This window comes from Chiloscyllium plagiosum, unplaced genomic scaffold (genome assembly GCF_037043375.1).
Source record: "Chiloscyllium plagiosum isolate Xiang-an unplaced genomic scaffold, Cpla_swu_hap1 HiC_scaffold_43, whole genome shotgun sequence".
Classification (NCBI taxonomy): Eukaryota; Metazoa; Chordata; class Chondrichthyes; order Orectolobiformes; family Hemiscylliidae; genus Chiloscyllium; species Chiloscyllium plagiosum.
The window spans coordinates 34,252,981-34,280,146 of NW_028270181.1; the positions used below are offsets into that span (position 1 = coordinate 34,252,981).

Sequence of the window (27,166 nt, forward strand, 5' to 3'; positions counted from 1 at the left end):
CGACTTTGACTCTTCGGGGCCGGGTAGCCCAGCGGGATGTGACCCGGTGGTTCTGCTGACGGTCTTGAATTCGAGGGCGGACGTTACCCAGTGTTCAGACCGACTTTCATGCATTTCCAACGGTGGCAAGTGGTCCAAACTGAGAAGGGAGCGAACTTCACTGCTCATACCGACTTTGAGACTTCGGGGCCGGGTAGCCCGGTCGATTTGACCCGGCGGTTCTGCCGATGGTCTCGCCTTCGAGGGCGGACCGGCCCCCATGTTCAGGCCGAGTTTCATGCATTTCCAACGTTGGCGAGTGGTCCAAATTGTGATGGGAGCGACCTTGACTGCTCATACCGACTTTGAGACTTCAAAACCGTGTAGCTCAGCCGGGTTTGACCCGGCAGTTCTGCCGACGGTCTCGCCTTTGAGAGCGGACCGGCCCCCGTGTTCAGGCCGATTTTCATGCATTTCCAACGTTGGCAAGTGGTCCAAACTGTGATGGGAGCGAACTTGACTGCTCATACCGACTTTGAGACTTCTAAGCCGGGTAGCTCAGCCGGGTTTGACCCGGCGGTTCTGCCGACGGTCTCGCCTTCGAGGGCGGACCGGCCCCCCGTGTTCAGGCCCACTTTCATGCATTTCCAACGGTGGCAAGTGGTCGAAACTGAGAAGGGAGCGAACTTGACTGCTCATACCGACTTTGAGACTTCGGGGCCGGGTAGCCCGGTCGATTTGACCCGGCGGTTCTGCCGATGGTCTCGCCTTCGAGGGCGGACCGGCCTCCGTGTTCAGGCCAATTTTCATGCATTTCCAACGGAGGCAAGTTGCCCAAACTGCGAAGGGAGCGAACTTGACTGCTCATACCGAATTTGAGACTTATAAGCCGGGTAGCTCAGCCAGGTTTGACCCTGCGGTTCTGCCGATGGTCTCGCCTTCGAGAGCGGACGCTTCCCCGCCTTCAGGCCAATTTTCATGCATTTCCAACGTTGGCAAGTGGTCCACATTGTGATGGGAGCGAACGTGACTGCTCATACCGACGTTGAGTGCTTGGGACCGGCTAGCGCAGCCAGATATCACCTGGCGGTTCTGCCGACGTTCTCGCCTTAGAGGGCGGACGTTACCCAGTGTTCAGGCCGACTTTCATGCATTTCCAACGGCGGCAAGTGGTCCAAACAGTGATGGGAGCGAACTTGACTGCGCATACCAACGTTGAGACTTCGGGGCCGGGTAGCCCGGTCGGAGTTGACCCGGCGGTTCTGCCGACGGTCTCGCCTTCGAGGGCGGATGCTGCCCCGTGTTCAGGCCAAGTTTCATGCATTTCCAACGTTGGCAAGTGGTCCAACTTATGATGGGAGCGAATGTGACTGCTCATACCGACTTTGAGACTTCTAAGCTAGGTAGCTCAGTCTGGTTTGACCCGGCGGTTCTGCCGACGGTCTCGCCTTCAAGGGCGGACCAGCCCCCGCGTTCTGTCCGACTTTCATGCATTTCCAACGTTGGCAAGTGGTCCAATTTGTGATGGGAGCGAACTTGACTGCTCATGCCGACTTTGAGACTTCTAAGCCGGTTAGCTCAGCCGGGTTTGACCCGGCGGTTCTGCCGACGGTCTCGCCTTCTAGGGCGGAACGGCCCCTGTGTTCAGGCCGACGTTCATGCATTTCTAACGTTGGCAAGTGGTCCAAACTGTGATGGGAGCGAATGTGACAGCTCATACCAACTTTGAGTGCTCGGGGCCGGCTGGCCCGGTCGGATTTGATCCGGCGGTTCTGCCGACGGTCTTGAATTCGAGGGCGGATGCTGCCCCGTGTTCAGTCCGAATTTCGTGCATTTTGAACGGTGGCAAGTGGTCCAAATTGTGATGGGAGCGAATGTGACTGCTCAAACCGACTTTGACTCTTCGGGGCCGGGTAGCCCAGCGGGATGTGACCCGGCGGTTCTGCCGACGGTCTCGCCTTCGAGTGCGGACCGGCCACCATGTTCAGGCCGATTTTCATGCATTTCCAACATTGGCAAGTGGTCCAAACAGTGATGGGAGCGAACTTGACTGCTCATACCGACTTTGAAACTTCTAAGCTGGGTAGCCTGGTCGGATTTGACCCTGCGGTTCTGCCGACGGTATCGCCTTCGAGGGCGGATGCTGCCCCGTGTTCAGGCCGAATTTCATGCAATTGGAGCGGTGGCAAGTTGTCCAACTTGTGATGGGAGCGAATGTGACTGCTCATACCGACCTTGAGACTTCTAAGCTGGGTAGCTCAGTCTGGTTTGACCTGGCGGTTCTGCCGACGGTCTCGCCTTCGAGGGCGGACCGACCCCCCGCGTTCTGTCCGACTTTCATGCATTTCAAACGTTGGCAAGTGGTCCAACTTGTGATGGGAGCGAACTTGACTGCTCATACCGACTTTGAGACTTCTGGGCCGGGTAGCTCAGCCGGGTTTGACCCGGCGGTTCTGCCGACGGTCTCGCCTTCGAGAGGGGGCCGATCCCCATGTTCAGGCCGATTTTCATGCATTTTGAGCGTTGGCAAGTGGTCCAAATTGTGATGGGAGCAAACTTGACTGCTCATACCGACTTTGAGTGCTCGGGGCCGGCTAGCGCAGCCGGAATTGACCCGGCGATGCTGCGGATGGTCTCGCCTTTGAGGGTGGGCCGGCCCCCGTGTTCAGGCCGACTTTCATGCATTTCCAACGTTGGCAAGTGTTCCAAACTGAGAAGGGAGTGAACCTGAGTGCTCATACCGACTTTGAGACTTCTAAGCCGGTTAGCCCGGTCGGACGTGACCCGGTGGTTCTGCCGACGGGCCCCCGTGTTCAGGCCAATTTTCATGCATTTCCAACGTTGGCAAGCGGTCCAAACTGTGATGGGAGCGAACTTGACTGCTCATACCGACTTTGAGCGCTCGGGGCCGGCTAGCTCAGCCGGGTTTGACCCGGCGTTGCTGTGGATGGTCTCGCCTTCGAGGGCGGACTGGCCCCCCGTGTTCAGGCCGATTTTCATGCATTTCCAATGTTGGCAAGTGGTCCAAACTGTGATGGGAGCGAACTTGACTGCTCATACCGACTTTGAGACTTCTAAGCCGGGTAGTTCGGCCGGGTTTGACCGGGCGATGCTGCCGACGGTCTCGCCTTCGAGTTTGACGCATTTCCCACGGTGGGAAATCAGTAACCAGAAAAACTTGAAAAAATGCCCAAAAAGAAGAAATCAGTAACCAGCAAAACTTAGACAAATGCCCGAAAATGAAAAATCAGTAACTAGAAAAACGTTCGAAAATGAGAAATGAGTAACCAGTGACACTTAGAATTTTTTTGGGTCAGTACAAATTAGTAACCAGCGACACTTGGTGGCGACAGACGGGAACTGGTGGCAATGGATGGGGTCGGCGGTGACGGATGAGGTCCGGTAGCAACGGATGGGGACCGGTGGAGATAGGTGGGGACCCGGTGGCGACGGACGGGGCCGGGTGGCGACGGACGGGGCTGGGTGGCGACAGGAGACGACTGTTGGAGACAGGTGGGGCCTGGTGGCGACAGATGGGGACTGCTGGCAACAGACGGGTCTGGTGGCGACGGATGGTGAACGGTGGAGACAGATGGCGATAGGTGGGTCCTGGTGGCAACAGGTGGGTCCTAGTGGAGATTCGTGGGGCCTGGTGGAACCCGGTGGAGACAGGTGGGTCCTGGTGGTGAAAGGTGGGGACTGGTGAGGCCTGGTGGCGACAGGCGGGGACCGGTGGCAGATGGGAACCTTTGGCGACAGATGGGGACCCGTGGCGACAGATGGGGACCAGTGGGGACTGGTGGCAACCGGCGGGCACCGGTGGCGACGGACGGGGACCGGTGGCCACGGACGGGGACCGGTGGCCACGGACGGGGACCGGTGGCGATGGATGGGGCCTGGTGGCGACGGATGGGGCGTGGTTGGACCTGGTGGTGACAGATGGGACCCGGTGGGGACTGGTGGAGACAGGTGGAGACCCGATGACGACTGATGGGGACCGGTTCAGACGGAGGGTGCCTGGTGGTGATGCAGCAGGCCTGCGGTGATGGAGGGGGCCTAGTGGCGACGGACGGGGCCTAAATGGATTTGGTCGAGACAGATGTGGCCTGGTGGCGACAGATGGGGCCTGGTGGGGACAGATGGGGCCTGGTGGGGACAGATGGGGCCTGGTGGGGACAGATGGGGACCGGTGGCGACGGATGGGGACGGGTGAAGACACGTGGCAACAAATGGGCACCGGTGGAGACAGGTGGGGCCCGGTGGAGACAGGTGGGGCCCGGTGGAGACAGGTGGGGCCCGGTGGAGACAGGTGGGGCCCGGTGGAGACAGGTGGGGACTGATGGGTCCTGGTGGCGACAGACAGGGACCGGTGGCAGATGGGGACCGGTGGCGACAGGTGGGGACTGATGGGGTCTGGTGGCGACCGGTGGGGACCGGTGTTAGATGGGGACTGATGGTGACGGACGGGGCCTGGCGGCGACTGGTGGAGACAGGTGGGGCCAGGTGGTGACAGTTGGGGCCTGGTTGGGCCTGATCGTGACAGATGGGACCTGCTGCCGATAGATGGGGACCGTTGGGGACTGGTGTAGATAGATGGGGACTGCTGGCAACAGTTGGGGACCGGTGGCGACGGATGGGGTCCGGTGGAGACAGGTGGGGCCTGGTGGCAAATGGTGGGGACCGGTGGGACCAGGTGGTGACAGATGGGTCGTGGTGGTGACTGGTGGGGTGTGGTTGGACCTGGTGGCGACAGATGGGGCCCAGTGGCGACAGATGGGGCCCGGTGGCGACAGATGGGGACTGGTGGAACAGATTGAGACCCGATGGCGACTGATGGGGACCGTTGCCGACGGATGGGGACCGGTGCCGACGGACGGGGCCTGGTGGCGACGGACGGGGCCTGGTGGCGACAGATGGCTCTTGGTGGCGACAGGTGGGGCCTGGTGGCGACAGGTGGGGCCTGGTGGCGACAAATGGGGCCTGGTTGGACTTGGTCGTGAAAGATGGGGCCTGGTGGCAACGGATGGGGATTGGTGGGTCCTGGTGGTGACAGGTGGGTCCTGGTGACGACAGGCGGGTCCTGGTGGGGCAGGATGGGGCCTGGTGGAGACAGGTGGGGCATGGTGGTGACAAATGGGGACTGGTGGTGACAGGTGGGTCCTGGAGACAGGTGGGGACCGGTGGCGACAGGTGTGGACCGGTGGGACCCGGTGGAGACAGGTGGGTCGTGGTGGCGACAAGTGGGGCCTGGTTGGGCCTGGTGGCGAAAGATGGGGACCGGTGGAGACAGGTGGGGCCCGGTGGAGACATGTGGAGACAGGTGGAGACCGGTGGCGACAGGTGGAGACCGGTGGTGATATTTGGGGACTGATGGGGACTTGTGGTGACAGATGGGGCCCGGTGGCGACAGGTGGGGACCGGTGGGGACAGATGGGGACTGGATGTGATAGTTGGCGACTGGTGGCAACAGGTAGGACCTGGTGGTGATAGTTGGGGACTGATGAGGACTGGTGGCAACAGATGGGGACCGGTGAGATCCGGTGGCGACAGGTGGGTCCTGGTGGCGACAGGTGGGTCGTGGTGGTGACAGATGGGGTGTGGTTGGGCCTGGTGGCAACAGATGGGGCCCGGTCGCGACAGATGGGGATGTTGGCGACAGATGGGGACCGGTGGCGACAGATGGGGACCGGTGGCGACAGATGGGGACTGATGGGGCCCGGTGGCGACAGATGGTGATGTTGGCGACAGATGGGGCCCGGTGGCGACAGATGGGGACCGGTGGCGACAGATGGGGACTGATGGGGCCCGGTGGCGACAGATGGTGATGTTGGCGACAGATGGGGCCCGGTGGCGACAGATGGGGACCGGTGGCGACAGATGGGGACCGGTGGCGACAGATGGGGACCCGATGACGACAGATGGGGACCCGATGACGACAGATGGGGACCGGTGGCATCTCATGGGGACTGGTGCCGACGGATGGGGCCAGGTGGCGACCGACGGGGCCTGGTGGCGACAGGAGACAACTGGTGATGACAGGTGGGGCATGGTGGCAACAGATGGGGCCTGGTTGGAACTGGTTGTGACAGATGGGGCCTGGTAGGGACTGGTGGAGACAGATGGGGACTGCTGGCAACAGATGGGGGCCGGTGGCGACGGATGGGGACCGGTGGCGATAATTGGAGACTGGTGGAGACAGGTGGTGACAGGAGGGTCCTAATGGCGACAGGTGGGTCCTGGTTGGGCCGGTTGGCGACTGATGGGGCCTGGTGGTGACGGATGGGGCCCGGTGGGGACTGGTGGAGACAGGTGGGGCATGGTGGTGACAAATGGTGACCTGTGGCGACTGATGGGGCCTGGTGGAGACAGGTGGGGCCCGGTGGGGACGGGTGGGGACGGGTGGGGACCGGTGGAGATGGGTGGGGACCGGTGGGGACCGGTGGGGACGGGTGGGGACGGGTGGGGACCGGTGGGGACGGGTGGGGACGGGTGGGGACGGGTGGGTCCTGGTGGCGACAGGTAGTGACCGGTGTAGATAGGTGGGTCCTGGTGGTGACAGATGGGGCGTGGTTGGGCCCGGTGGCGACAGATGGGGGCCCGGTGGCGACAGATGGGGGCCCGGTGGCGACAGATGGGGGCCCGGTGGCGACAGATGGGGGCCCGGTGGCGACAGATGGGGCGTGGTTGGGCCTGGTGGCGACGGACGGGGACCAGTGGTGACAGATGGGGTGTGTTGGCGACAAATGCGGCCTGGTGGGACCCGGTGGAGACAGGTGGGTACTGGTGGCGACAGATGGGGCCTGGTTGGGCCTGGTGGCGACAGATGGGGCGTGGTTGGGCCTGGTGGTGACAGATGGGGCCTGGTGGTGACAGATGGGGCCCGGTGGCGACAGATGGGGTGTGGTTGGGCCTGGTGGTGACAGATAGGGACCGGTGGCGACGGATGGGGTGTGCTGGCGACGAATGAGGCCTGGTGGGACCCGGTGGAGACAGGTGGGTACGGGTGGCGACAGATGGGTATCGGTGGCGATAGTTGTGGAATGATGGGGCCAGGTGGCGACGGACGGGGCCTAGTGGCGACGGACGGGGCCCGGTGGCGACAGATGGGGCCCGGTGGCGACAGATGGGGCCCGGTGGCGACAGATGGGGCCCGGTGGCGACAGATGGAGAGTTCTGGCAACGGATGTGGTGTGGTTGGGCCTGGTGGAGACAGGTGGGGACTGGTGGAGACAGGTGGGGACCGGTGGCATCTGATGGGTACTGGTGGCGTCCGACGGGGCCTAGTGGCGACAGGAGACGACTGGTGATGACAGGTGGGGCCTGATGGTGACAGATGGGGCCTGGTTGGAACTGGTCGTGACAGATGGGGCCTGGTAGGGACTGGTGGAGACAGATGGGGACTGCTGGCAACAGATGGGGACCGGTGGCGAGGGATGGGGACCGGTGGCGAGGGATGGGGATTGGTGGAGACAGGTGGTGACAGGTGGGTCCTGGTTGTGCCTGGTGGCGACTGATGGGGCCTGGTGGCGACGGATGGGGCCCGGTGGGGACTGGTGGAGACAGGTGGGGCATGGTGGCGACAAATGGTGACCTGTGGCAACTGATGGGGACCGGTGGCGACAGATGGGGCCTGGTGGAGACAGGTGGGTACTGGTGGAGACAGGTGGGTACTGGTTGGGCCTGGTGGCGACGGATAGGGCCCGGTGGAGTCAGGTGGGTGCTGGTGGGGACCGGTGGAACCCGGTGGAGACAGGTGGGTCGTGGTGGCAACTGGTGGGGACCGGTGGCGACAGGTGGAAACTGGTGTAGACAGATGGGGACCGGTGGCGACAGATGGGGACCGGTGGCGACAGATGGGGACCGGTGGCGACAGATGGGGACCGGTGGCGACAGATGGGGTGTGCTGGCGATGAATGCTGCCTGGTGGGACCCGGTGGAGACAGGTGGGTCCTGGTGGCGACAGATGGGGCCCGGTGGAGACAGATGGGTCTTGGTGGTGATAGTTGAGGACTGATGGGGCCTGGTGGCGACGGATGGGTCCTGGTTGGACTTGGTCGTGACAAGATGGGGCCTGGTGGGGACTGGTGGAGACAGATGGGGACTGCTGGCAACGTATGGCGACCAGTGACGACGGTTGGCGACAGGCGGGGACCGAGGCAGATGGGGACTGGATGTGATAGTTGGCAACTGGTGGCAACAGGTGGGGCCCGGTGGTGATAGTTGGGGACTGATGGGGTCTGGTAGCGACAGATGGGGACCGGTGGGACCCGGTGGAGACAGATGGGTCGTGGTGGCGACAGGTGGGTCCTGGTTGGGCCTGGTGGCGACGGATTGGGCCCGGTGGAGACAGGTGGGGCCCGGTGGAGACAGGTGGGGCCCGGTGGAGACAGGTGGGGCCCGGTGGAGACAGGTGGGGACTGATGGGTCCTGGTGGCGACCGGTGTTAGATAGGGACTGATGGCGACGGACGCGGCGTGTTGGCGACGGACGGGGCCTGGCGGCGACTGGTGGAGACAGTTGGGGCCAGGTGGTGACAGTTGGGGCCTGATCGTGACAGATGGGACCTGCTGCCGATAGATGGGGACCGTTGGGGACTGGTGGAGATAGATGGGGACTGCTGGCAACAGTTGGGGACCGGTGGCGACGGATGGTGTCCGGTGGAGACAGGTGGGGCCTGGTGGCAAATGGTGGGGACCGGTGGGACCAGGTGGTGACAGATGGGTCGTGGTGGTGACTGGTGGGGTGTGGTTGGACCTGGTGGCGACAGATGGGGCCCGGTGGCGACAGATGGGGACTGGTGGAACAGATTGAGACCCGGTGGCGACTGATGGGGACCGTTGCCGACGGACGGGGCCTGGTGGTGACGGACGGGGCCTGGTGGCGACAAATGGGGCCTGGTTGGACTTGGTCGTGAAAGATGGGGCCTGGTGGCGACAGATGGGGCCCGGTGGCGACGGATGGGGACCAGTGGCAACGGATGGGGATTGGTGGGTCCTGGTGACGACAGGTGGGTCCTGGTGACGACAGGTGGGTCCTGGTGACGACAGGTGGGTCCTGGTGGGGCGGGACGGGGCCTGGTGGGGACTGGTGGAGACAGGTGGGGCATGGTGGCGACAAATGGGGACTGGTGGCGACAGGTGGGTCCTGGAGACAGGTGGGGACCGGTGGCGACAGGTGTGGAACGGTGGGACCCGGTGGAGACAGGTGGATCGGGGTGGTGACAAGTGGGGCCTGGTTGGGCCTGGTGGCGAAAGATGGGGACCGGTGGAGACAGGTGGGGCCCGGTGGAGACATGTGGAGACAGGTGGAGACCGGTGGCGACAGGTGGGGACTGGATGTGATAGTTGGCGACTGGTGGCAACAGGTAGGACCTGGTGGTGATAGTTGGGGACTGATGAGGACTGGTGGCGACAGATGGGGACCGGTGAGATCCGGTGGAGACAGGTGGGTCCTGGTGGCGACAGGTGGGTCGTGGTGGTGACAGATGGGTGTGGTTGGGCCTGGTGGCAACAGATGGGGCCCTGTGGTGACAGATGGGGATGTTGGCGACAGATGCGGACCGGTGGCGACAGATGGGGACCGGTGGCGACAGATGGGGACCGGTGGCGACAGATGGGGACCGGTGGCGACAGATGGGGACCGGTGGCGACAGATGGGGTGTGCTGGCGATGAATGCTGCCTGGTGGGACCCGGTGGAGACAGGTGGGTCCTGGTGGCGACAGATGGGGCCCGGTGGAGACAGATGGGTCTTGGTGGTGATAGTTGAGGACTGATGGGGCCTGGTGGCGACGGATGGGTCCTGGTTGGACTTGGTCGTGACAAGATGGGGCCTGGTGGGGACTGGTGGAGACAGATGGGGACTGCTGGCAACGTATGGCGACCAGTGACGACGGTTGGCGACAGGCGGGGACCGAGGCAGATGGGGACCGGTGGAGACAGATGGGGACCGGTGGCGACAGGTGGCGACAGATGGGGATGTTGGCGACGGATGGGGACCGGTGGCGACAGGTGGGGACCGGTGGCGACAGGTGGGGACTGGATGTGATAGTTGGCAACGTGTGGCAACAGGTGGGGCCCGGTGGTGATAGTTGGGGACTGATGGGGTCTGGTGGCGACAGATGGGGACCGGTGGGACCCGGTGGAGACAGATGGGTCGTGGTGGCGACAGGTGGGTCTTGGTTGGGCCTGGTGGTGACGGATGGGGCCCGGTGGGGACTGGTGGAGACAGATGGGGCATGGTGGCGACAAATGGTGACCGGTGGCGACAGGTGGGGACCGGTGGCGACAGGTGGGGACCGGTGGCGACAGGTGGGAACCGGTGGCGACAGGTGGGGACCGGTGGCGACAGGTGGGGACCGGTGGCGACAGGTGGGGACCGGTGGCGACAGGTGGCGACAGGTGGGGACTGGATGTGATAGTTGGCAACATGTGGCAACAGGTGGGGCCCGGTGGTGATAGTTGGGGACTGATGGGGTCTGGTGGCGACAGATGGGGACCGGTGGGACCCGGTGGAGACAGATGGGTCGTGGTGGCGACAGGTGGGTCCTGGTTGGGCCTGGTGGTGACGGATGGGGCCCGGTGGGGACTGGTGGAGACAGATGGGGCATGGTGGCAACAAATGGTGACCGGTGGCGACAGGTGGGGACAGGTGGGGACAGGTGGGGACAGATGGGGACAGGTGGGGACCGGTGGCGACAGGTGGGGACCGGTGGCGACAGGTGGGGACCGGTGGCGACAGGGGGGGACCGGTGGCGACAGGTGGGGACCGGTGGCGACAGGTGGGGACCGGTGGGTCGTGGTGGTGTCAGATGGGATGTGGTTGGGCCTGCTGGTGACAGATGGGTTCCGATGGCGACAGATGGAGCCCGGTGGCAACAGATGGGGATCGTTGGCGACAGATGGGGACTGGTGGTGATAGTTGGGGACTGGTGGAGACAGATGGGGACCCGATGACGACTGATGGGCATCGGTGCTGACGGACGGGGCCTGGTGGCGACGGGTGGGGCCTGGTGGCGACAGGAGACGTCTGTTGATGACAGGTGGGACCTGGAGGCGACAGATGGGGCCTGGTTGGAACTGGTCATGACAGATGGGGCCTGGTGGAGACAGATGGGGACTGCTGGCAACAGATGGGGACCGGTGGCGACGGATGGGGACCGGTGGAGACAGGTGGGTCCTGGTGGCGACAGGTGGGTCCTGGTGGCGACAGGTGGGTCCTGGTGGCGACAGGTGGGTCCTGGTGGAGACAGGTGGGTCCTGGTGGAGACAGGTGGGTCCTGGTGGGGCCTGGTGGCGACAGACGGGGACCAGTGGCAGATGGGGACCGGTGGCGACAGATGGGGACTGATGGGGTCTGGTGGCGACCGGCGGGGACCGGTGGCAGATGGGGACTGGTGGCGACGGATGGGACCTGATGGCGACGGACGTGGCCTGGCGGCGACGGACGGGGCCTGGCGGCGACAGGAGACGACTGTTGATGACAGGTGGGGCTTGGTTGGAACTGGTCGTGACAGATGGGGCCTGGTGGTGACAGATGTGGCCCGGTAGGGACTGGTGGAGACAGGTGCGGACCGGTGGCGACAGATGGGGACTGGTGGACACAGGTGTGTCCTGGTTGGGCCTGGTGCGCCTGATGGGACCTGGTGGTGACAGGTGGTTCCTGGTAGCGAAAGGTGGGGACCGGTGGCGAAAGATGGAGACTGATGGGGCCCGGTGGCGACAGGCGGGGACCGGTGGCGACGGGTGGGGCCCGGTGGCGACGGGTGGGGCCCGGTGGCGACGGGTGGGGCCCGGTGGCGACGGGTGGGGCCCGGTGGCGACGGGTGGGGCCCGGTGGCGACAGGTGGGGCCCGGTGGCGACTGATTGGGACCCAATTGCGATTGATGAGGACCGGTGCCGATGGATGTGGCCTGGTTGGACTTGGTCGTGACAAGATGGGGCCTGGTGGGGCCTGGTGGAGACAGATGGGGACTGCTGGCAACGGATGGCAACCGGTGACGACGGATGGCGACAGGCGGGGACCGGGGCAGATGGGGACCGGTGGCAACAGGCGGGGACCGGGGCAGATGGGAACTGGATGTGATAGTTGGCAACTGGTGGGGCCTGGTGGTGATAGTTGGAGACTGATGGGGCCCGGTGGTGACTGGTGGAGACAGGTGGGGACCGGTGGCGACAGGTGGGGACCGGTGGCGACAGGTGGGGACCGGTGGAACCCGGTGTAGACGGGGGGGCCCGGTGGCGACAGATGGGGGCCCGGTGGCGACAGATGGGGGCCCGGTGGCGACAGATGGGGACCGGTGGAACCCGGTGGCGACAGATGGGGGCCCGGTGGCGACAGATGGGGGCCCGGTGGCGACAGATGGGGGCCCGGTGGCGACAGATGGGGGCCCGGTGGCGACAGATGGGGGCCCGGTGGCGACAGATGGGGACCGGTGGCGACAGATGGGGACTGGTGGGTCGTGGTGGTGTCAGATGGGATGTGGTTGGGCCTGCTGGTGACAGATGGGTTCCGATGGCGACAGATGGGGATCGTTGGCGACAGATGGGGACTGGTGGTGATAGTTGGGGACTGGTGGAGACAGATGGGGACCCGATGACGACTGATGGGCATCGGTGCCGACGGACGGGGCCTGGTGGCGACGGGTGGGGCCTGGTGGCGACAGGAGACGTCTGTTGATGACAGGTGGGACCTGGAGGCGACAGATGGGGCCTGGTTGGAACTGGTCGTGACAGATGGGGCCTGGTGGAGACAGATGGGGACTGCTGGCAACAGATGGGGACCGGTGGCGACGGATGGGGACCGGTGGAGACAGGTGGGTCCTGGTGGCGACAGGTGGGTCCTGGTGGCGACAGGTGGGTCCTGGTGGCGACAGGTGGGTCCTGGTGGCGACAGGTGGGTCCTGGTGGAGACAGGTGGGGACTGATGGGGCCTGGTGGCGACAGGCGGGGACCAGTGGCAGATGGGGACCGGTGGCGACAGATGGGGACTGATGGGGTCTGGTGGCGACCGGCGGGGACCAGTGGCAGATGGGGACCGGTGGCGACAGATGGGGACTGATGGGGTCTGGCGGGGACCGGTGGCAGATGGGGACTGGTGGCGACGGATGGGACCTGATGGCGACGGACGTGGCCTGGCGGCGACGGACGGGGCCTGGCGGCGACAGGAGACGACTGTTGATGACAGGTGGGGCTTGGTTGGAACTGGTCGTGACAGATGGGGCCTGGTGGTGACAGATGTGGCCCGGTAGGGACTGGTGGAGACAGGTGGGGACCGCTGGCGACAGATGGGGACTGGTGGACACAGGTGTGTCCTGGTTGGGCCTGGTGCGCCTGATGGGACCTGGTGGTGACAGGTGGTTCCTGGTGGCGAAAGGTGGGGACCGGTGGCGAAAGATGGAGACTGATGGGGCCCGGTGGCGACAGGCGGGGACCGGTGGCGACGGGTGGGGCCCGGTGGCGACGGGTGGGGCCCGGTGGCGACGGGTGGGGCCCGGTGGCGACGGGTGGGGCCCGGTGGCGACTGATTGGGACCCAATTGCGATTGATGAGGACCGGTGCCGATGGATGGGGCCTGGTTGGACTTGGTCGTGACAAGATGGGGCCTGGTGGAGACAGATGGGGACTGCTGGCAACGGATGGCAACCGGTGACGACGGATGGCGACAGGCGGGGACCGGGGCAGATGGGGACCGGTGGCGACAGGCGGGGACCGGGGCAGATGGGAACTGGATGTGATAGTTGGCAACTGGTGGGGCCTGGTGGTGATAGTTGGAGACTGATGGGGCCCGGTGGTGACTGGTGGAGACAGATGGGGCATGGTGGCGACAGGTGGGGACCGGTGGAACCCGGTGTAGACAGGGGGGGCCCGGTGGCGACAGATGGGGGCCCGGTGGCGACAGATGGGGGCCCGGTGGCGACAGATGGGGGCCCGGTGGCGACAGATGGGGGCCCGGTGGCGACAGGTGGGGGCCCGGTGGCGACAGGTGGGGGCCCGGTGGCGACAGGTGGGGACCGGTGGCGACAGGTGGGGACCGGTGGAGACAGGTGGGGACCGGTGGAGACAGGTGGGGACCGGTGGAGACAGGTGGAGACAGGTGGGGACCGGTGGAGACCGGTGGAGACCGGTGGAGACCGGTGGGGACCGGTGGGGACAGTTGGGGACCGGTGGAGACAGTTGGGGACCGGTGGAGACAGGTGGGGACCGGTGCCGACGGAAGGGGCCAGGTGGCGACCGACGGGGCCTAGTGGCGACAGGAGACGACTGGTGATGACAGGTGGGGCCTGGTGGTGACAGATGGGGCCTGGTTGGAACTGGTCGTGACAGATGGGGCCTGCTGATGACAGATGGGGCCTGGTAGGGACTGGTGGAGACAGATGGGGACTGCTGGCAACAGATGGGGGCCGGTGGCGACGGATGGGGACCGGTGGCGATAGTTGGGGATTGGTGGAGACAGGTGGTGACAGGTGGGTCCTAGTGGCGACAGGTGGGTCCTGGTTGTGCCTGGTGGCGACTGATGGGGCCTGGTGGCGATGGATGGGGCCCGGTGGGGACTGGTGGAGACAGGTGGGCATGGTGGCGACAAATGGTGACCTCTGGCAACTGATGGGGACCGGTGGCGACAGATGGGGCCTGAGTGGAGACAGGTGGGTCCTGGTTGGGCCTGGTGGCGACTCATAGGGCCCGGTGGCGACAGGTGGGTCCTGGTGGCGACAGGTGGGTCCTGGTGGCGACAGGTGGGTCCTGGTGGTACCCGGTGGAGACAGGTGGGTCCTGGTGGCGACGGGCGGGGACCAGTGGCGACGGGCGGGGACCAGTGGAACCCGGTGTAGACAGGTGGGTCCTGGTGGCGACAGATGGGGAGTGGTTGGGCCTGGTGGTGACAGATGGGGCCCGTGGCGACTGATGGGGCCCGGTGGCGACAGATGGGGGCCCGGTGGCGACAGATGGGGGCCCGGTGGCGACAGATGGGGGCCCGGTGGCGACAGATGGGGGCCCGGTGGCGACAGATGGGGGCCCGGTGGCGACAGATGGGGCGTGGTTGGGCCTGGTGGCGACAGATGGGGACCGGTGGCGACTGATGGGGCCTGGTGGTGACGGATGCGGCCTGGTGGGACCCGGTGGAGACAGGTGTGTCCTGGTGGCAAAAGCTGGGGCCTAGTTGGGCCTGGTGGTGACAGATGGAGCCCGGCGGAGACAGATGGGTATCGGTGGTGATAGTTGGGGACTGATGGGGCCTGGTGGCGACAGATGGGGCCCAGTGGAGACAGATGGGTACCAGTGGTGATCGTTGAGGACTGATGGGGCCCGGTGGCGACGGATGGGGCCCGGTGGCGACGGATGGGGCCCGGTGGCGACGGATGGGGCCCGGTGGCGACGGATGGGGCCCGGTGGCGACGGTGACGACAGGTGGGGCCTGGTGACGACAGGTGGGGCCTGGTGACGACAGGTGGGGCCTGGTGACGACAGGTGGGGCCTGGTGACGACAGGTGGGACCTGGTGGAGACAGGTGGGACCTGGTGGAGACAGGTGGGACCTGGTGGAGACAGGTGGGAACTGGTGGGACCCAGTGGAGACAGGTGGGTCCTGGTGGCGACAGATGGATCCTGGTAGTGACAGATCGAGCATGGTTGGGCCTGGTGGCGACAGATGGGGACCGGTGGAGACAGATGAATACCCGTGGTGATAGGTGGGGACTGATGGGGCCCGGTGGCGTCGGACGGGGCCCGGTGGCGTCAGACGGGGCCCGGTGGCGTCAGACGGGGCCCGGTGGCGTCAGACGGGGCCCGGTGGCGTCAGACGGGGCCCGGTGGCGTCAGACGGGGCCCGGTGGCGTCAGACGGGGCCCGGTGGTGTCAGACAGTTTCCTCATTTCCCCTTCCCCCACCTCATCCTAGTATTTCCGGACTTGTCCGACATGCCCAGCTCCTTTTCCACCTATCCACTCCACTCTCTCCTCCCTGACCTATCACCTTCATCTCCTCCCCCACTGACCTATTGTACTCTATGCTACTCTATCCCTACCCCCACCCTCCTCTAGCTTATCTCTCCACGCTTCAGGCTCTCTGCCTTTATTCCTGATGAAGGGCTTTTGCCCGAAACGTCGATTTTGCCTGTCCTCGGATGCTGCCTGAATTGCTGTGCTCTTCCAGCACCACTGATCCAGAATCTGGTTTCCAGCATCTGCAGTCATTGTTTTTACCGGCGTCAGACGGGGCCTGTTGCGGGAGATGGCTCTTGGTGGCGACTGGTGGAGACAGATGGGGCCTGGTAGTGACAGATGGGGCCAGGTTGGGCCTGGACGTGACAGATGGGGCCTGGTGGCGATAGATGGGGACTGGTGGGGACTGGTGGACATAGATGGGGACTGCTGGCAACAGTGGGGGACCGGTGGCGACGGATGGGGTCTGGTGGAGACAGGTGGGGCCTGGTTGCGATTGTTGGGGACCGGTGGGACCTGGAGGAGACAGGTGGGTCGTGGTGGCGACTGGTGGGTCCTGGTGGTGACAGATGGGAAGTGGTTGGACCTGGTGACGACAGATGGGGCCCAGTGGCGACAGATGGGGACCCGATGGCGACTGATGGGGACTGTTGGAGACGGATGGGGCCCGGTGGCGACGGACGGGGACCGGTGGCGACGGGCGGGGACCGGTGGCGATGGGCGGGGACCGGTGGCGACGGGCGGGGACCGGTGGTGACAGGAGACGACTGTTGGAGACAGGTGGGGCCTGGTGGCAACAGATGGGGCCTGGTTGGACTTGGCCGTGACAGATGGGGCCTGGTGGGGACAGGAGATGACTGTTGGAGACAGATGGGGCCTGGTGGCAACAGATGGGGCCTGTTTGGACTTGGTCGTGACAGATGAGGCCTGGTGGCGACAGATGGTGCCCGGTGGGGACTGGTGGAGACAGATGGGGACTGCTGGCGACGGATGGGGACCGGTGGTGATAGTTAGGGACTGGTGGAGACAGATGGGGACCAGATGACGACCGATGGGGACCGGTGCCGACAGATGGGGTCAGGTGGCGACTGACGGGGCCTGGTGGCGACAGGAGACGACTGGTGGAGACAGGTGGGGCGTGGTTGGATCTGGTCGTGACAGGTGTGGCCTGGTGGCGACAGATGGGGCCCGCTAGGGACTGGTGGGGACATATGGGCCTGCTGGCAACAGATGGGGACCGGTGGCGAGGGATGGGGACCGGTGGCGAGGGATGGGGATTGGTTTGAGACAGGTGGTGAGAGGTGGTCCTGGTGGCGACAGGTGGGTCCTGGTTGGGCCTGGTGGCGACTGATGGGGCCTGGTGGCGATGGATGGGGCCCGGTGGCGATGGATGGGGCCCGGTGGCGATGGATGGGGCCCGGTGGCGACTGATGGGGACCCGATGGCGACTGATGGGGACCCGATGGCGACTGATGGGGACCCGATGGCGACTGATGGGGACTGTTGGAGACTGATGGGGATCGGTGCCGACGGATGGGGCCTGGTGGCGACAGACGGGGCCAGGTGGCAACAGATGGTGACGGTGGCGACAGGTGGGGACCGGTGGGACCCGGTGGAGTCAGGTGGGTCCTGGTGGCAACAGGTGGGTCGTGGTGGCGACAAGTGGGGCACGGTGGCGACAGGTGGGGACTGGTGGCAACAGCTGGGGCCTGGAGGTGATAGTTGGGGACTGGTGGCGACAGAAGGGGACCGGTGGCGACAGATGGGGCCTGGTAGTGACAGATGGGGCCTGGTGGTGACAGATGGGGCCTGGTGGTGACAGATGGGGCCTGGTGGTGACAGATGGGGCCTGGTGGCGACCGATGTGGACCAGTGGTGACAGATGGGGCGTGGTTGGGCCTGGTGGCGACAGATGGGGACTGCTGGCGGCGGATGGGGCCTGGTGGGACCCAGTGCAGACAGGTGGGTCCTGGGGGCAACAGATGGGTCCTGGTGGTGACAGATGGGGCCCGGTGGTAATAGTTGGGGACTGATGGGGCCTGGTGGTGACAGATGGGGACAGGTGGTGACAGATGGGGCCTGGTGGCGACAGATGGGCACTGGTGGTGATAGTTGGGGACTGATGGGGCCTGGTGGCGACAGATGGGGCCTGGTAGCGACAGATGGGTAGCGGTGGTGATAGTTAGGGATTGATGGGGCCTGGTGGTGACAGATGGGGACCGGTGGTGACAGATGGGGCCTGGTGGTGATAGTTGGGGACTGATGGGGCCTGGTAGCGACAGATGGGGCACGGTGGAGACAGATGGGTAGCGGTGGTGATAGTTAGGGATTGATGGGGCCTGGTGGCGACAGACAGGGCCTGGTAGCGGCAGAAGGCAACTGGTGGAGACAGGTGGGTTCCTGGTGGCGACAGATGGGGCCTGGTTGGACCTGGTCGTGACAGATTGGGCCTGGTGGCGACAGATGGGGTCTGGGTGGCAATAGGTGGGGCCCGGTGGAGTCAGGTGGGGACCGGTGGTGACGGACGGGGCCTGGTGGCGACAGATGGCGTTTGGTGGCGACAGGAGGTGACTGGTGGAGACAGATGGGGTCTGGTGGCGACAGGTGGGGCCTGGTGGCGACAGGTGGGTCCTGGTGGCGACAGGTGGGTCCTGGTGGCGACAGGTGGGTCCTGGTGGCGACAGGTGGGTCCTGGTGGCGTGTGGTGTAAAATTATGTCCCAATATATGTGTGAATCATAATGTAACACATGTATTGGGCCAAGCAGTGGAATGTGGTGAAAGGGTTAAAATTGTGTCCCAATACATGTGTGAATCTAACCGAAAATGGAAGGTGTCGCTTAGTCCCGTGTGAATCTTATTACACACCTTCCCGTGTGAATCTTCTTATCTGTATGTGACCAGAATGGAATGTGTTTTTCAGCCTTGCTCTGCTGTTCACATGAATGTTTAGATCTCGAAAAGAGTATATCAGCTGGAAAAGTCTCCAGTTCGGTAGAGTCTGCTCCGGGGTTGCGTTTAACCGCCGAGCGTGGGTTGTTGGCAACCGCTCTACGAGAACTGACGGCTCCCAGTTCCGGTAACACGTAGAGTGAGTATAAACCAGACCCGTTGTAAGTACGAGACCTGGTTGTGGCGACGCTGCGGGGAATAAAACACTTATATTCTAGCAGACTCGCCTCTTGGCTGTTTGTTCTGTGTCAGACTACTTTCCTGCGAGCCTGGTCCTTGACCTTGAGAATTTTTTAAAACATGGCGACAGGTGGGTCCTGGTTGGGCCTGGTCATGACAGATGGGGCCTGGTGGCGACCGATGTGGACCGGTGGGGACTGGTGGAGACAGATGGGGACTGCTGGCAACAGATGGGGTCCGGTGGCGATGGATGGGGACCGGTGGGGCCTGGTGACGACAGGTGGGGTCAGGTGGCGACTGACGGGGCCTGGTGGCGACAAGAGACAACTGGTGGAGACAGGTGGGGCGTGGTTGGATCTGGTCGTGACAGGTGTGGCCTGGTGGCGACAGATGGGGCCCGCTAGTGACTGGTGGGGACATATGGGCCTGCTGGCAAAAGATGGGGACCGGTGGCGAGGGATGGGGACCGGTGGCGATAGTTGGGGATTGGTTTGAGACAGGTGGTGACAGGTGGTCCTGGTGGCGACAGGTGGGTCCTGGTTGGGCCTGGTGGCGACTGATGGGGCCTGGTGGCGATGGATGGGGCCCGGTGGAGACAGATGGGGCATGGTGGCGACAGATGGGGACCCGATGGCGACTGATGGGGACTGTTGGAGACTGATGGGGACTGATGGGGATCGGTGCCGACGGATGGGGCCTGGTGGCGACAGACGGGGCCAGGTGGCGACAAATGGTGACCTGTGGCGACTGATGGGGACCAATGGTGACAGATGGGGACCGGTGGTGACGGATGGGGCCGGGTGGCAACAGATGGTGACCGGTGGCGACAGGTGGGGACCGGTGGGACCCGGTGGAGTCAGGTGGGTCCTGGTGGCAACAGGTGGGTCGTGGTGGCGACAAGTGGGGCACGGTGGCGACAGGTGGGGACTGGTGGCAACAGCTGGGGCCTGGAGGTGATAGTTGGGGACCGGTGGCGACAGAAGGGGACCGGTGGCGACAGATGGGGCCTGGTAGTGACAGATGGGGCCTGGTAGTGACAGATGGGGCCTGGTGGCGACCGATGGGGACCAGTGGTGACAGATGGGGCGTGGTTGGGCCTGGTGGCGACAGATGGGGTCCGGTGGTGACAGATGGGGCCTGGTGGTGATAGATGGGGACTGCTGGCGGCGGATGGGGCCTGGTGGGACCCAGTGCAGACAGGTGGGTCCTGGGGGCGACAGGTGGGTCCTGGTGGTGACAGATGTGGCCCGGTGGCGACAGATGGGGCCCGGTGGTGATAGTTGGGGACTGATGGGGCCTGGTGGTGACAGATGGGGCCTGGTAGCGACAGATGGGGCACGGTGGAGACAGATGGGTAGCGGTGGTGATAGTTAGGGACTGATGGGGCCTGGTGGCGACAGGAGGTGACTGGTGGAGACAGATAGGGTCTGGTGGCGACAGATGGGGCCTGGTGGCGACAGGTGGGTCCTGGTGGCGACAGGTGGGTCCTGGTGGCGACAGGTGGGTCCTGGTTGGGCCTGGTCATGACAGATGGAGCCTGGTGGCGACCGATGTGGACCGGTGGGGACTGGTGGAGACAGATGGGGACTGCTGGCAACAGATGGGGGTCCGGTGGCGATGGATGGGGTCCGGTGGAGACAGGTGGTGACAGGTGGGGAGTGATGGAGACAAGTGGGGCTTGGTGGCGACAGGTGGGGCCTGGTTGTGCCTGGGGGAGACAGATGGGGCCCGGTGCCGACAGGTGGCGACCGGCGGGGCCTGGTGGCGACGGGCGGGGCGTGGTGGGACCTGGTGGATGCAGGTGGGGTCTAATGGGGACTGGTGGAGACAGGTTTGGACCGGTGGCGACAGAAGGGAGAGGGGGGGGGGGGCAACAAAGAGGGATTGGTGGCGACTGACGGGGACAGAGGGGGACTGATGAGGATAGAACGGGAATGATGGAGACTGGTGGGGACAGAGGGAGACTGCGGGGACAGATGGGGAGAGAAGGGGACACAGGGAGACGGATGGTTCTTGTGGCGACTGATGGGGATGGGTGGGGACAGAGGGCGACTGGCGGTGACTGATAGGGTGAGAAGGAGACAGGAGGGGGACAGGAGGGGGACAAATGGTTCTGATGGGGACTGGTGGGGGCACATGGAGACTGGTGGGGGATTGGAGGGGACACATGTGGACTGGTGGGGACACGGAGGCTGGTGGGGATAATGATTCTAATGGGGACAGATGCGGACCGGTGGGGACACAAGGGGACATGGGACAGAGGGGAACAGATGGGGACACATGGGAACAAACGGGGACCAGGGGGAACTGGTGGGGACTAGTGTGGAAAGATGGGCTCTGGTGGGTACGGACGGGACCGGGTGGGGACTGAATTGAACAGATGAAGTCTGCTGGGGACAGTTGGGGACTGATGGGGACGGGTGGGGACAGAAGGGGGCAGAAGAGGACGGGTGAGGGGCGGGGGGGGGGTTGGATGAGGGGCTGGGAGGTTCGATGAGGGGCTGGGAGGTTCAATGAGGGAGAGGGGGGACGATGATGGGGAGAGGGGGGACGATGATGGGGAGAGGGGGGACGATGATGGGGAGAGGGGGGACGATGATGGGGAGAGGGGGGACGATGATGGGGAGAGGGGGGACGATGATGGGGAGAGGGGGGACGATGATGGGGAGACGGGGGCGGAGGGCGACGGGGGGGGCGGAGGGCGACGGGGGGGGCGGAGGCGACGGGGGGGGCGGAGGCGACGGGGGGGGCGGAGGCGACGGGGGGGGCGGAGGCGACGGGGGGGCGGAGGCGACGGGGGGGCGGAGGCGACGGGGGGGGCGGAGGCGACGGGGGGGGGCGGAGGCGACGGGGGGGGGCGGAGGCGACGGGGGGGGCGGAGGCGACGGGGGGGGCGGAGGCGACGGGGGGGGCGGAGGCGACGGGGGGGCGGAGGCGACGGGGGGGTCGGAGGCGACGGGGGGGGCGGAGGCGACGGGGGGGGCGGAGGCGACGGGGGGGGCGGAGGCGACGGGGGGCGGAGACGGGGGGAGGAAGGAGACGGGGGGGGGAAGGAGACGGGGGGGAAGGAGACGGGGGGGGAAGGAGACGGGGGGGGAAGGAGACGGGGGGGAAGGAGACGGGGGGGGAAGGAGACGGGGGGGGAAGGAGACGGGGGGGGAAGGAGACGGGGGGGGAAGGAGACGGGGGGGGAAGGAGACGGGGGGGGAAGGAGACGGGGGGGGAAGGAGACGGGGGGGGGAAGGAGACGGGGGGGGAAGGAGACGGGGGGCGAAGGAGACGGGGGGGGAAGGAGAAAGGGGGAGGAAGGAGAAAGGGGGAGGAAGGAGAAAGGGGGAGGAAGGAGACGGGGGGGGGAAGGAGACGGGGGGGGAAGGAGACGGGGGGAGGAAGGAGACGGGGGGGGAAGGAGACGGGGCGGGGAAGGAGACGGGGGGGGGAAGGAGACGGGGGGGGAAGGAGACGGGGGGGGAAGGAGACGGGGGGCGAAGGAGACGGGGGGGGAAGGAGACGGGGGGGGAAGGAGACGGGGGGGGGAAGGAGACGGGGGGGGAAGGAGACGGGGGGGGAAGGAGACGGGGGGGGAAGGAGACGGGGGGGGGGAAGGAGACGGGGGGGGAAGGAGACGGGGGGGGAAGGAGAAAGGGGGAGGAAGGAGAAAGGGGGAGGAAGGAGACGGGGGGGGAAAGGAGACGGGGGGGAAGGAGACGGTGGGGGGAAGGAGACGGGGGGGGAAGGAGACGGGGGGGGAAGGAGACGGGGGGGAAGGAGACGGGGGGGGAAGGAGAAAGGGGGAGGAAGGAGAAAGGGGGAGGAAGGAGACGGGGGGGGAAGGAGACGGGGGGGGAAGGAGACGGGGGGGGAAGGAGACGGGGGGGAAGGAGACGGGGGGGGAAGGAGACGGGGGGGGAAGGAGACGGGGGGGGAAGGAGACGGGGGGGGAAGGAGACGGGGGGGGAAGGAGACGGGGGGGGGAAGGAGACGGGGGGGGGGAAGGAGACGGGGGGGGAAGGAGACGGGGGGGGGGAAGGAGACGGGGGGGGGGGAGGAGACGGGGGGGGAGGAGACGGGGGGGGAGGAGACGGGGGGGGAGGAGACGGGGGGGGAGGAGACGGGGGGGGAGGAGACGGGGGGGGAGGAGACGGGGGGGGAGGAGACGGGGGGGGAGGAGACGGGGGGGGGAGGAGACGGGGGGGGAGGAGACGGGGGGGGAGGAGACGGGGGGGGAGGAGACGGGGGGGAGGAGACGGGGGTGGAAGGAGACGGGGGGGAAGGAGACGGGGGGGAAGGAGACGGGGGGGGAAGGAGACGGGGGGGAAGGAGACGGGGGGGAAGGAGACGGGGGGGAAGGAGACGGGGGGGAAGGAGACGGGGGGGAAGGAGACGGGGGGGAAGGAGACGGGGGGGGGAGGACGGGGGGAGAGATTAGGGTGGGAGGAGGCGGGTTGGAATCACTGAACAAAGTTCAGTGAGAGACAGTTTTGGGAGGGATGGTTTAGAGTGACTGGAGAAGGTGACAGCGATAGGGAGGGTTGGCATGTTTGGAGGAGGTGACAGTGATAGGGAGGGTTGGAGTGTCTGGAGAAGGTGACAGTGATAGGGAGGGTTGGAGTGACTGGAAGAGGTGACAGTGAGAGGGAGGGTTGGAGTGTTTGGAGGAGGTGACAGTAATAGGAAGGGTTGGCGTGTTTGGAGGAGGTGTCAGTGATAGGGAGGGTTGGAGTGTCTGGATGAGGTGACTGTGAGAGGGAGGGTTGATGTTACTGGAGGAGTTGACAGTGATAGGGACTGATGGAGTGGTTGGAGAAGGTGATTGTGATAGGGAGGGTTGGAGTGATTCGAGGAGGTGACAGTGATAGGGAGAGATGGAGTGTGTGGAGGAGGTGACAGTGATAGGGAGGGTTGGAGTGTGTGGAGAAGGTGACAGTGATAGGGAGGGATGGAGTGTTTGGAGGAGGTGACAGTGATAGGAAGGGATGGTCTGTTTGGAGGAAGTGACAGTGATAGGGAGGAATGGAGTGTGTGGAGGAGGTGACAGTGATAGGGAGGGTTGGTCTGTTTGGAGGAGGTGACAGTGATACGGAGTGTTGGAGTATTTGGAGGAGGTGACAGTGATAGGGAGGGTTTGTCTGTTTGGAGGAGGTGACAGTGATAGGGAGGGTTGGAGTGCTTGGAGGAGGTGACAGTGATAGGGAGGTTTGGAGTGTTTGGAATTGGTGACAGTGATAGGGAGGGTTGGAGTGTTTGGAGGAGGTGACAGTGATAGGGAGGGTTGGAGTGTTTGGAGGAGGTGACAGTGATAGGGAGTGTTGGAGTAGGTGCCAGTGATAGGGAGGGATGGAGTGTGTGGAGGAGGTGACAGTGATAGGGAGGGATGGAGTGTGTGGAGGAGGTGACAGTGATAGGGAGGGTTGGAGTGTGTGGAGGAGGTGACAGTGATAGGGAGGGTTGGAGTGTGTGGAGGAGGTGACAGTGATAGGGAGGGTTGGAGTGTGTGGAGGAAGTGACAGTGATAGGGAGGGATGGAGTGTGTGGAGGAGGTGACAGTGATAGGGAGGGTTGGAGTGTGTGGAGGAGGTGACAGTGATAGGGAGGGTTGGAGTGTGTGGAGGAGGTGACAGTGATAGGGAGGGTTGGAGTGTGTGGAGGAGGTGACAGTGATAGGGAGGGTTGGAGTGTGTGGAGGAGGTGACAGTGATAGGGAGGGTTGGAGTGTGTGGAGGAGGTGACAGTGATAGGGAGAGATGGAGTGGCTGGAGGAGTTTAAACAGATCGGGACGGCTTTGATGTTCACCCAAGGTGAAATACATAGGGAGGGCTGTACAGACACAAGAATTTGAAAGCCTGTGGAGGAGGCTGGGTGTTACGAGCAGGGAAAGGAATAGTGTGTGTCAGAGGGAGCATAAAGTAAGTCTGAGTGATGTTTGTGAGGGAGGCCACACATATGAATGGAATAAATTGACAGCACATACCTCAGGCACCTGTAATGATGAAACCCTCATTTGAAGACGACTGGAAGAAATAACAGTAAACTGTCACAGAAATTTAAAATACTCATTATTAAAGGTAGCGCAGGTTGGACAATGGCAAAGAGATTGTCATGGAGGACAGGGATTCAGATCCACAGTAAAGAGATCACACCAGGGCCGAACCAATGAACCACAGCAAAACAAATTAACTATTGAATTATAGATGAATGCCCAAAAATATTCACCTCTGAATCAGTGTCATTGTACTTCAATGTAAACTTTCTGGCTGGAGCTTGTAGCTGAGAAGTTAGCACAGAACTGGCATCAGAGAAACACTTCAGTTTTCATTAATTCCACTACTCTGTAAAATGAGATGACAAAAGAAACATGTTGAGAGACATTCAGAATAAACAAATGTATCTCTTGGCTTGAGTGTTAAATATCCACCTGTTAAAGGAGTTTCCAAAATCTAACACCATCTGTTCAGGACGGGAATTTACAAAATGATTTGAAAGATCTAGTATTTTAATGACAAGGTTATGTTGTAGAGATGATTTGAGAGATTTGTTAGATGCATCCAATTTTAAGATGTTTTTCTAAATGCTAATTTTGTTCTTCCAAAGATTATTTGGATAGCAGAAGAATAGAATACAGGCAAGAGAAAATTATTAATGAACAGGATTAACCTTCTGTGTTAATCTCCTCAATGGCGGAGTACCTACCCAGCATTCCCCGCGGTGGTGAATACCCTCTATACTCACTACAGGCGAGGGCGGCGCAGCCGCAGTGCCGGGTTTGTCTCCGTGGGAAATGGGAAGAGACGCGCTTTTCCAGACGGTAAGGCTGCAGGAGCTGGACAGAGGGATTCAGACCGAGAATAAACCCTTCCAGAGAGAAGCGAGCACCTTGAAAAATAACTTGTGGGTAAATGTTTTGCATTTGCGAGGCGAACAGCCGCCATCTTGGCCGGGAATGTGGACGCATGCGCAGAGGGGTACGTGACGTCACGGGGCGGGGCCTGAGGGTGATTCATGCAGATGCTGAAAACCTGAGACGAGAATCATCGAGATGTACAGCCTGGATACAGAGCCTTCGGTCCAACCCGTCCATACCGACCAGATATCCCAACCCAATCCAGTCCTACCTACCAGCGCCCGGCCCATATCTCTCCAAACCCTTCCTATTCATATACCCATCCAAATGCCTCTTAAATGCTGCAATTGTACCAGCCTCCACCACTTCCTGTACCACTCTGTGCGTGCAAATGTTGCCCCTTAGGTCTCTTTTATATATTTCCCCTCTCACCCTAAACCTCTGCCCTCTCGTTCTGGACTCCCCCACCCCAGGGAAAAGACTTTGTCTATTTATCCTTTCCATACCCCTAATGGGTGGCACGGTGGCTCAGTGGTTAGCACTGCAACCTCACAGCGCCAGAGACCTGGGTTCAACTCAGGCGACTGACTGTGTGGAGTTTGCACGTTCTCCCCGTGTCTGCGTGGGTTTCCTCCGGGTGCTCCGGTTTCCTCCCACAGTCCAAAGATGTGCAGGTCAGGTGAATTGGCCATGCCAAATTGCCTGTAGTGTGAGGTAAGGGGAAAATGTAGGGGTATGGGTGGGTTGCGCTTCGGCGGGTCAGCGTGGACTTGTTGGGCCGAAGGGCCTGTTTCCACACTGTAAGTAATCTAATCAATGATTTTGTAAACCTCTATGAGGTCACCCCTCAATCTCCGTCACTCCAGTGAAAACAGCCCCAGACTGTTCAGCTTCTTCCTGTCGCTCAAATGCTGCAACCCTGGCAACATCCTTGTAAATCTTTTCTGAACCCTTTCAAGTTTCACAACATCTTTCCGATAGGAAGGAGACCAGAATTGCAGACAATATTCCAACAGTGGCCTAACTGATGTCATGTACAGCCGCAACATGACCTCCCAACTCCTGTGCTCAATACTCTGACCAATAAAGGAGAGCATACCAAACGCCTTCTTCACTATCCTATCGACCTGTTACTCCACTTTCAAGGAGCTATGAACCTGCACTCCAAGGTCTCTTTGTTCATCAACACTCCCTAGGACCTTACCATTAAGTGTATAAGTCCTGCTAAGATTTGCTTTCCCAAAATCCAGAACCTTGCATTTATCCGAATTAAACT

The 27,166-nt window shown here is 63.2% G+C and overlaps 1 long non-coding RNA gene across 1 annotated transcript; it reads right to left on the reverse strand.

The window, feature by feature from the left end:
• Positions 1–2,027: 2,027 nt before the first annotated feature.
• On the reverse strand, positions 2,028–25,924 carry LOC148137468 (uncharacterized). The gene is made up of 3 exons (XR_015754250.1): positions 25,779–25,924; positions 25,021–25,378; positions 2,028–3,156 (listed from the first exon to the last, which is right to left on the reverse strand). It is a non-coding gene; the product is annotated as an uncharacterized LOC148137468 (long non-coding RNA).
• Positions 25,925–27,166: the final 1,242 nt, after the last annotated feature.